This window comes from Wyeomyia smithii, chromosome 2 (genome assembly GCF_029784165.1).
Source record: "Wyeomyia smithii strain HCP4-BCI-WySm-NY-G18 chromosome 2, ASM2978416v1, whole genome shotgun sequence".
Classification (NCBI taxonomy): Eukaryota; Metazoa; Arthropoda; class Insecta; order Diptera; family Culicidae; genus Wyeomyia; species Wyeomyia smithii.
In genome coordinates, this window is record NC_073695.1 from 151413170 (window position 1) to 151423002 (window position 9833).

Here is a 9833-nt window from a genome sequence, read left to right on the forward strand (position 1 = left end):
ATAACTAGTTTTTCTATCATAATGACTCCTAATTTTGAACTTTGATCAATGCAGCTAGTTTTAAACAGCCTTTGGGGTTTGATTCTATTTAAGTTTGAGGAACAACTTGTTCGTTTGACACTTTTTGCCTTTCTCCTAGAAAGGTATAGCAATCACTTGCAAAACCGAAAGTATAAAAGTGCTCCAAAGGGCCGAATGGCATATATCACTCGACTCAGCTCGACGAGCTGAGCATTTTCTGTATGTGTGTGTGTGTGTATGTGCAGATTTTTATTCTCACTCACTTTTCTCAGAGATGGCTGGACCGATTTTCATGAAATTAATTGCAAATGAAAGGTCTTGTTGCCCCATAATACCCTATTGAATTTTATTGTAATCGGATTTTTAGTTTAGAGGTTATGTTTAAAATTGTGAAAATCATGAAACATCAATATCTCAGAAACTACACAACCGATTTGAACAAAATTGGTCTCAAAAGAACGGGCTATCTAGAAAACCCTTAAGTTTTAAATTTCATAAAGATTGAACTTGTGGTTGCAAAGTTATGAAAAGAAACGTGTTCTTAAGACTGTTTAATCTCACTCATGTTTCTCAGAGATGGCTGGACCGATTTTCATAAAATCAGTCACCCTCATTCTCGTTTACGGCCGTATCGCTTTCGTACGCAAGCAGCACATACGAATCCGATTTGTTCTAACCAATTCGAGCTTTCGAACATCGTTGCTTTCGTACGAACGCGCCATTCTTGTTTACGTACGTATGCGTATCCGTATTCTTTTTGCTCTCGTTCGCAAACGTCAGTCAAAAGTTGCGAATCGCTGTACGTATCGCTTTACGAATCGCCGGCGCCGGTAGTTTTTTCTCGTTTTTCTGCCGTTTGGGTGTTAGTTTTTTAAAAAAAATAAATAAACCGAATAGTTTTTATTGATTCGAGAAGTGTAAGTAACATTCTGAAGAACATTTGTGGAAATCCATTCTCAAAAATCTCCAGTTGATACAGAACACCGTCAGTCGAAAATTCCGAATGGCTGTACAAATCGCCGTCGCCGTGGGATGTTTTGGTTGTGGCCGCTAGAAGCTGATTGAGGTTTGCCGTTAGTTCTGGGAGAATGGCGATAGAAAAAGGAATAAGTCGCTACCATCAAGGTACTACAAAAATCTGCCGAATATTTGGATCGTCTTCCCGGCAACAGCAAAGAGTAAACTAGCAAGCAGATTCTGATTGGCGCAGATAGTTGACTGGGTAACAGGATACAGGATAATTAATTTATCATTACTCAACTGATATATATATATATATATATATATATATATGCCGACTTGTGTACCAGGTGATTATTCAAATTAATAGTGTTTGAAACTAATATTTAAATCTATTGATATTGTAGAAATAATCGATCAGGAGCCACTGGAAAATACTTGAAATCAGATCAAATCACGATCCTTCCGGCAAATATTTATACTTGCTATGAGAGATAACTTTGCTGAGTGAATTAGGCAGTTTCCAACGTTTTTGAAATTACCAGCAAATAAGGTATTTTACTATTTATTAAATTATTAGCATAATTATTTCATGTTGTTATTGTTGTAGAAGACCAAGAATGCAACAAAGCAAACAATTTCCAATGCCTCAATTTTTCACAATTGGGTCAATGAACCACTACATGCTACAAAGGACAGTTTTGAGAGCTGGTTCCGTTTGGTGTTGACCAAAAATACAAATGACGGATAATTTTATTTTATTTTATTTAATTATACCTATTTATTAATATTAAGACTAAGATTTAATAATAAAAATATTTTAAATATTTTCATAATCGATAGTTATGGTTCTGGCGTGAAGCACTTCGGTTTATCTCCCAAGAGCGTTGGTCATTCAAAGGGCTTCAATTGTGGTCAAAATTGCAGACATGGATTTTCGATGAAAATAACCAAACCGCCGTATTTTTTCATTAAGTCGTCAGAGTGACCAGCTCCGAAATAGGGTGACCTTAATAAGAACAGCTTTATTCATTGCATTTTATTCTAAAAACAACATAATTTTTGAACCAGGTGATCGATTTTTTATCTTTTTGGATCAAATCAACGTATATTTTTCTAGTTTCAAGAAAATATACGAAAAAAAGAAATCGGTGTGCTTTCATTGTTTAGAATTAAAGCAGCTAAAACATCGTAAAACAACTTCTTCTATCCATAAAAAAGTTAGATACTTGATTTAATCGTAAATTTAGGTCACTCCAATTTTTAATCATTTTTCAATAAAAGCTTTATCATAAGTAACAACTTTGTAGAAGAAAGTTTTTCTCTAAAACTTTGCTATCGAGCTCTAGATCTAAAATTCCCTATTTATTTCGTTTCTGGACCGCTGCACTGACCAATAACGACGCCGGCTGCACTACTTGGGAAGGAAAAGGATGATGATGCTCGTTCTGTTTATAGACCGCAAGTTCTACTGCATTTCTACGAGTGTCACAAATAGAAATTGTGTTAAAATGAGTGCCAAAATCTGGTTACTTTTTGGAAAGACTGGACGATTAGAATAGTCAAAAAACGTTGCTGTACCGTCTAGTTAGCCTAAGTGTAGTAAATACATCACAAACATGTTACATTTAGAACACTTAACATTTCAAACATCCTCGAGATCGTTTTCCTCCATGTAGCTTGAACAAACGTTGTGCAGAGCACAGCAGACATTCACAATTTTAGCCGCTTTAGCTGGAGCTTAATGGAGCTCTTGAGAACCAAGAATGCACCGGAAGCGATTTTTCAAGACACCAATGGTTCTTTCAATGATGCCTCTACCCAAGCTGTGCCTAGAATTAAAATAAATTTCGGGGCTTCCTGGTTCTGGCGCTCGGTATGGTGTTATCAACCACGGTTCGGAAGGGTACCCAGCATCACCTAAGAATAACAGAAATTTATATGTATCTCTCTCTCTATGTATATATATATATATATCTATATATATATATTTATATATATATATATATATATATATATATATATATATATATATATATATATATATATATATATATATATATATATATATATATATATATATATATATATATATATATATATATATATATATATATATATATATATATATATATATATATATATATTTTTTTTTTTTGTTTCAGGTGGGGGAAATTTGCATCCAAACCCCTGAGGTGACCAACGTCAGGGAGTGTGGGGTTGGTTTGAATCAGTGACCGGACCCACTAAAACCCCTCCAGTCTCCAGCCCATAATACTCCCCGGGACCACCGCTAGGTATTGCTTCGGGGAGCGGCTTTTGTGCTCTGTGCACCCTCTTGGTTCTTTAGGTATCTTTGCTAACTTAGCTAACTAACCTGGAGACTGGCCGTTAGCTAACACTGGCGTGTCGGTGGTCAACCTGTCGCCTGTTTTGCAATTCTAAAACTATTTGAGAGGCGGCTGTACAAACCGCCCTCCAAATGTTTGGGTCTTTACACATCCTTTCGGACTAGGTTGTCCGGAGTGGTGTCTGGCCCGCTCACTACCATCATGTCGCTCCGCGCATGCACAAAACGAGGGCACACGAAGAAGACATGCTCAGCAGTCTCTTCCGCATCCGCGCACTCGGGACACATGGGGGACCCCGCATGCCCATCTGTGTAGATACTGCCTGAAGCAACCATGACCTGACAGAATCTGTGCTAAGTGGAAGTTAACTTCTCCATGGCGCCTCCCGACCCATCAGGATACGTCCGGAATAAGTCGATGCGTCCATCTACCCTTTACGGAATTGGACCATTCCTGCTGCCATCTGATCATCGAGAATGACCCTCTGGTGCCTCGTATACCCCTTGTGTCACGTTGATCGAAGCATTCTACGTCCTCCTTAATGGCTATGCTGATAGGCATCATGCCGGACAGGACACAGATTGCGTCGTATGACACTGTACGGTACGCGCTCACAACCCTCAGGCACATGAGCCTGTAGGTACTTTCCAGTTTACGACGATGACTGTTGGTACCTAACGCTTTGGACCACGCTGGCCCACCATACCTAAGTATGGACGAAACCGCGCTGGCAAGAAGTTTACGCTTGCTGCCATATACCGCTGAGCTATTCGACATCATTCGAGATAGTCCTGCAGCGGCCGTTGAAGCCCTCTTACAGGCATAGTCGACGTGACTCTTAAATGTGAGCTTATCGTCAACCAAAACCCCTAAGAGCTTCAAGGAACGCCTTGAGGTAATGGTGCAGTCACCGACTCTGACCACCGCCTGTTGCTCTAATTTGCGGTTGTTCACAACCGTAACCTCCGTTTTATGGTGCGCTAACTCCAGTTTCCTAGAGTGCATCCAGTCTTCGACCTTGCGTATGCAGTGCGCGGCCGTCAACTCGACCTCTTCGATCGACTCGCCGTAGACCTCTAGCGTGATGTCGTCTGCGAAACCGACGATCACAACTCCTACAGGGAACTTTAGTTTCAACACCCCGTCATACATGACATTCCACAACACCGGGCCCAGGATGGAACCTTGCGGTACCCCTGCGGTGATTGGGACGCACTTCTGACCCTCCTCCGTGTTGTAAACTAGTACCCGATTCTGGAAATAATTTTCCAAAATCTTGTACAACGACACCGGTACGTGGATGCTCCTAAGCGCGAGCGCTATGGAGTCCCAACTGGCGCTATTGAATGCATTCTTCACGTCAAGCGTGACGATTGCGCAATAGCGAATGCCCCAACTCTTACGCTGGAGTGCTACCTCTGCCGTCTTGGTGACCGAGGGAATAGCATCCAGCGTGGATCTACCTTTCCGGAAGCCGAACTGGTTACTTGCCAGACCGTTTACACCCTCTGTGTACTTCACCAGTCTGTTGAGGATAATCCTCTCAAGCACCTTGCCCGAAGTGTCCAGCAGACAGATAGGTCTGTATGCCGATGGGTCCCCTGGCGGTTTCCCAGCCTTCGGCAACAGCACCAATCTCTGTCGCTTCCACCTGTCCGGAAAGAGGCAGTCATCCAGGCACTTCTGCATGACTGCTCGAAATAGATCGGGGGCCACTTTCATGGCCGTCCTGATGGCCAAGTTCGGGATTCCATCCGGTCCCGGTGCCTTGCTCACCTTTAGGGAGTTAGCGATCACGATGAGTTCCTCATTCGTAACCCTTACCTCCTCCACAACCTCGGCACGGCTGCCGTCTCTCACGGATTGGATGCCCGGCAGGTTGGCCAACCATCCCTGGTATGTGTCTGAGATACTGGAACGTCGGACGTGAGACTCAGCAACCGGAGGCCAAGGATTTGGCTCGTGGCGTGGAAAGAGTCCCTCGATGATACGCTCCAGCATCGCTGGTGATCGCTCTGCAGGCGCCAACACGCCTTTGGTCTTCGCCATTACGACTCTGTAGGCGTTGCCCCACGGATTCGTATTGGCACTCGCGCATAGCCTATCGAAGCAGGCCCTTTTGCTCGCCTTTATCGCACTTTTAAGCGCCGATCTTGCAGATCCGAATACTACACGGCGCTCTACCCTCTGTGCATCGGTACGTGCACGTTGCAACATCCGTCTTGCACGGAGGCACGCGCTACGGAGGTCCGCTATCGCGTCGGTCCACCAGTATACCGGTGACTTACCATTCTTAGGTTGGCGGGTCCTAGGCATGGTGGCGTCGCACGCCCGCGATAATGTGGCAACTAATTGGTCAGCACTCGGGCGGAGCCAACTGCCCCCCTCGCGCTCTCTTCTCATTGCTTCTGCAAATACCTCGGCAACGAAATGCGATGTCTTCCACCCGCGGACGGTCGGAGTATTGGCTCTACCCGTCGCCTGCCGCCTCACGTTCTGGACTACGCTATAGCAGACCGCCTGGTGGTCACTATAGGTGTAGCCATCGTCTACCCTCCAGTTCACGATCAGTCCTGGGCTGGAGAACGTCACGTCGATGATCGACTCCGCACCATTTCTGCTGAATGTACACTTGGTTCCAACGTTGGCCAGATCTAGGTTGAGCTTTGCCAAAGCTTCCAACAAGATCTGACCCCTCCGGTTCGTGCGGCGGCTTCCCCACTCAACAGCCCAAGCGTTGAAGTCGCCCGCCACTACTAAGGGTGTTAGTCCCGTCAGCTCCATAGATAACAAATCGACCATCTGGGTGAACCTTTCGATAGACCAACGCGGCGGAGCATAACAACTGCAGTAGAACACTCCGTCCACCTTGGCAACCGCGTATCCTTCATTTGAGGTTGACACAACCTCCTGAACCGGGAACTTGCTGGTCGTGCATATGGCCGCCGTACTGGACTTATCTGCAACCCAATTACCGTTTCCGGGAGGAATGCAGTAGGGGTCCGATACGATTGCGATGTCCGACCGCGACTCAGACGCTGCTTGGTATAGCAGCTGCTGTGCCGCATAGCAATGGTTCAGGTTCAATTGTGTCACCCTCACGCCCGTGGTTTCGTGGCCGCCTTACCGGCTGGGCACCGTGGGCCTCCCATAAAGTGCTTGGCGTCCCGTTTTCCAGTACATACCAAGCACTTGGGAGGCTCCCTGCAGTCTTTAACTTTATGGCCAGCACCACCACAACGCCTACATAACTGGCTCCTATCGGGCCCCTTGCAGGTCCAGGACTTGTGTCCTCCCTCGAAGCACCTGAAGCAAACGTCCGGCTGCTGGAGTATGCTCAGGGGATATACTGACCAGCCAACCTTAAGTTTGGCTGTCTTCAGGGCCAGAGTTGCATCGGCCGATGCAAGCCGGAAAGTGGCCACCTGGGTCCCCGCTGGACCCTTTCGGAGGCGAATTACCTCAGTGGCTACTTCCACTCCGCACTTCTCCTTGAGGGCCTGTGCAATATCGCACCTTTCTGTGATTTCATCCAGGTTTTTGAGCTGGAGAGTCACCTCTGAGGTGAGTGCCCGAATTTGCACATCTTTCCCGAGGACCTGCTCGGCTACCGACTTGTAGGCAGCGCCCTTGTTTTTAGCATCCTTACGGAGGCAGCGTAGGCAGCGCCCTTGTTTTTAGCATCCTTACGGAGCTCAAGGATGGTCCGCACATCCGCTCCCAGATCCTTGAGCTGGGTTTCGCCTCTCATTTTCTTCAAGACTTCGGAGTACTTGGACCCATCCGTCTTGAGTATGAGGGCGTCGCCCCTGCTTCGCGCCTTCTTTCCCATTTTTGGACGATTTGTCGCCTTCTCGTCGTTGCGCTTGCTGTCTTTTTGGCGCTTCCTTCCTCCCACGGTAACCCAAGGGTTTCCCGTAGCTGCCACTTCGGCAGACTTTTCGGCGGACTTGGAGGCCGTTGGTGTGCTGTCTCGCGGGCTTAGCACAACCAACCGTTTCTTGCTGTTCTCGGGGGCTTCCCCCGGAGACTGCCTTGCTCTTTTTGCGGCTGACCCGGAGGCGCAAACCGCTGCAAACGTGCAGGTGTCGTTTGGACCGACTTCGTCGCCCTTCCGGTCACCTCCGTTGCATTCTTCTCTGCAGCCACCGCTCTTGCCTTGAGCTCGGCGTGCTCCTTCTTCGCAGCATCGACGGAGGACCGAAGCATGTAGAGAGCCTGCTTCAGGTACTTCGTCGTGTTGGTGCGACTTTTCGCAAACTCGATTATGGCATCGAGCTGCTCCGACAGCGCTACTAACTTCGGTAGCGTGTCTCGCTGTCTTCCGACCGCCTTTATCAACAGTGGACCAGCCACTGCGATGTCTTGCGTCGATCCGGTAGGCGTACTGCCTTTGCCGTCTTCGCAGGCGTCCTTTACTGCATCCATCTCCGCCTTTCTCGGCGGAGACCTCTGGATGCCTCCTCGTGTAAACGGGTTTTTCAACACATCTGCGCCCAATTGTTGATCTTCATTATTTTCATTGTTCATTTTTGTTAAGTGGGTCCCCCTTCCAGCCGCTATCCTTATCCATACTGGAGTGGTCGCCTATCTGGTCCCATGGTAGTCTATGCCGAAGCAGTGAGGCCATGGCTAGGGGCGGCTGCCATAGCGCCTTATGAGCAACTATGACACCCCCGACCGGCGCAAGTCAGGAAAGGACATCTGATCCCACTCCTGCCCGGTTCCCACCGGGCAATGAATTTGGAACGTACTGGAAGGCCTGCCAGGTTTTACGGGACGGAGACCCCTGCACCGGTTGTTGTCTCGCCGTTTCAAGCCGTTGTCACACGACCTTACTAAGGGAGCTCGGCGCAGGTGCCAGCCCAGAATCGTAGTACGAAAACAAAATCCGACTCTTATCATATGGCGTTGCGACCAGTTGCCGTAATTGGGAACTTACTGGCATCAATCCCAATGGGCGAATTAGTGCATTTGGGTGGTGGGAGCGGCACTATTCGCTCCGTCAGAGCTGCTTCCGGATAATGTGGCTTTTGCGAGAATTCGGCGGCCCAATGCCTGAGTCTCACCACAACCTAGGCTAGCTCTCGCTGATGGTCCGGGACTTGTAGTTGCTTGCAGTGAGCACTTCCGTGGCCTACGGTAATCGCCAAATACCGACCCGTGGTGGCATACAGCTCTGCCATATATATATATATATATATATATATATATATATATATATATATATATATATTATATATATATATATATATATATATATGTATATATATATATATATATATATATATATATATATATATATATATATATATATATATATATATATATATATATATATATATATATAGATATATATATATATATATATATATATATATATATATATATATATATATATATATATATATATATATATATATATATATATATGTATATATATATATATATATATATATATATATATATATATATATATATATATATATATATATATATATATATATATATATATATATATATATATATATATAATATATATATATATATATATATATATATATATATATATATATATATATATATTAGGGCGGTTCGATTTGTAGGGGATCAAAAAAAAAAAATCGCTTAGGCACATATGATTTTCGGATTCTAGGGATTAAAATAAGATACTTTGCTCAAAAAACCATACCTCTAAAATGAATTCTGATGTCCCTTGTACTAACGTGTAGGTACCCAAAAGGTCAAATTTCAAAAAATCCTGTTTTGACCCCATTTAGAGTGCCCCAATCGAGTCCAAATGTATGACCGACCCCCACTAACTTTGGAGGGCCGACCCACCCATGCTAGTGTTACCCCCCTGGGACCCCCATAGGGAGTCTCCCATACAAAAATATCAAAAAATCACCATTTTTGGCACTTTATATGACAAAAATCAGTAAAATGGCTATTATTTTTCCGCACAAATGAAGTTTCTAGGAAAAAAATGTTTTTTTTTGTTTTTGGATTTTTGTTTTCTCCTGCTTCGCATGGGATTCGGTCCTGAGTCTTCAGCGCATACATACACAATTACACATATTTCTGAGCCATTCTCATTGCAGATGGCGTTTGCAGTTGGCGTCCTTTTGAACATAAAATCGTTTATCACTCTGTTACATCATATGTAATATTTTTATTTCGACCAGTCAGGCGAGCACCGCTGGTATGCTACCACAACGGCTACCACGCACGGACGCTCCGTTTCCACTGTTCCCACGCACACTGTAGAACCAGAGTGAATAAATAGAGTGACGCAGAGTCTGAAACCAGAAAAACCAAACGAACACTGCAAAGTCGGGTGTTTTCGTCAATGAAATAGTCTGCTGGGAGGCAACAAAAATCCATCCTCTGTTTCCTCACAATCGGATTCTTCGGGAACCGAAAAAAACTCACATTCCTTACTGTTTTTTGTTATTACACAAAACGCACTTCATTTTATCTATCTCTATCAAACTTTATCAA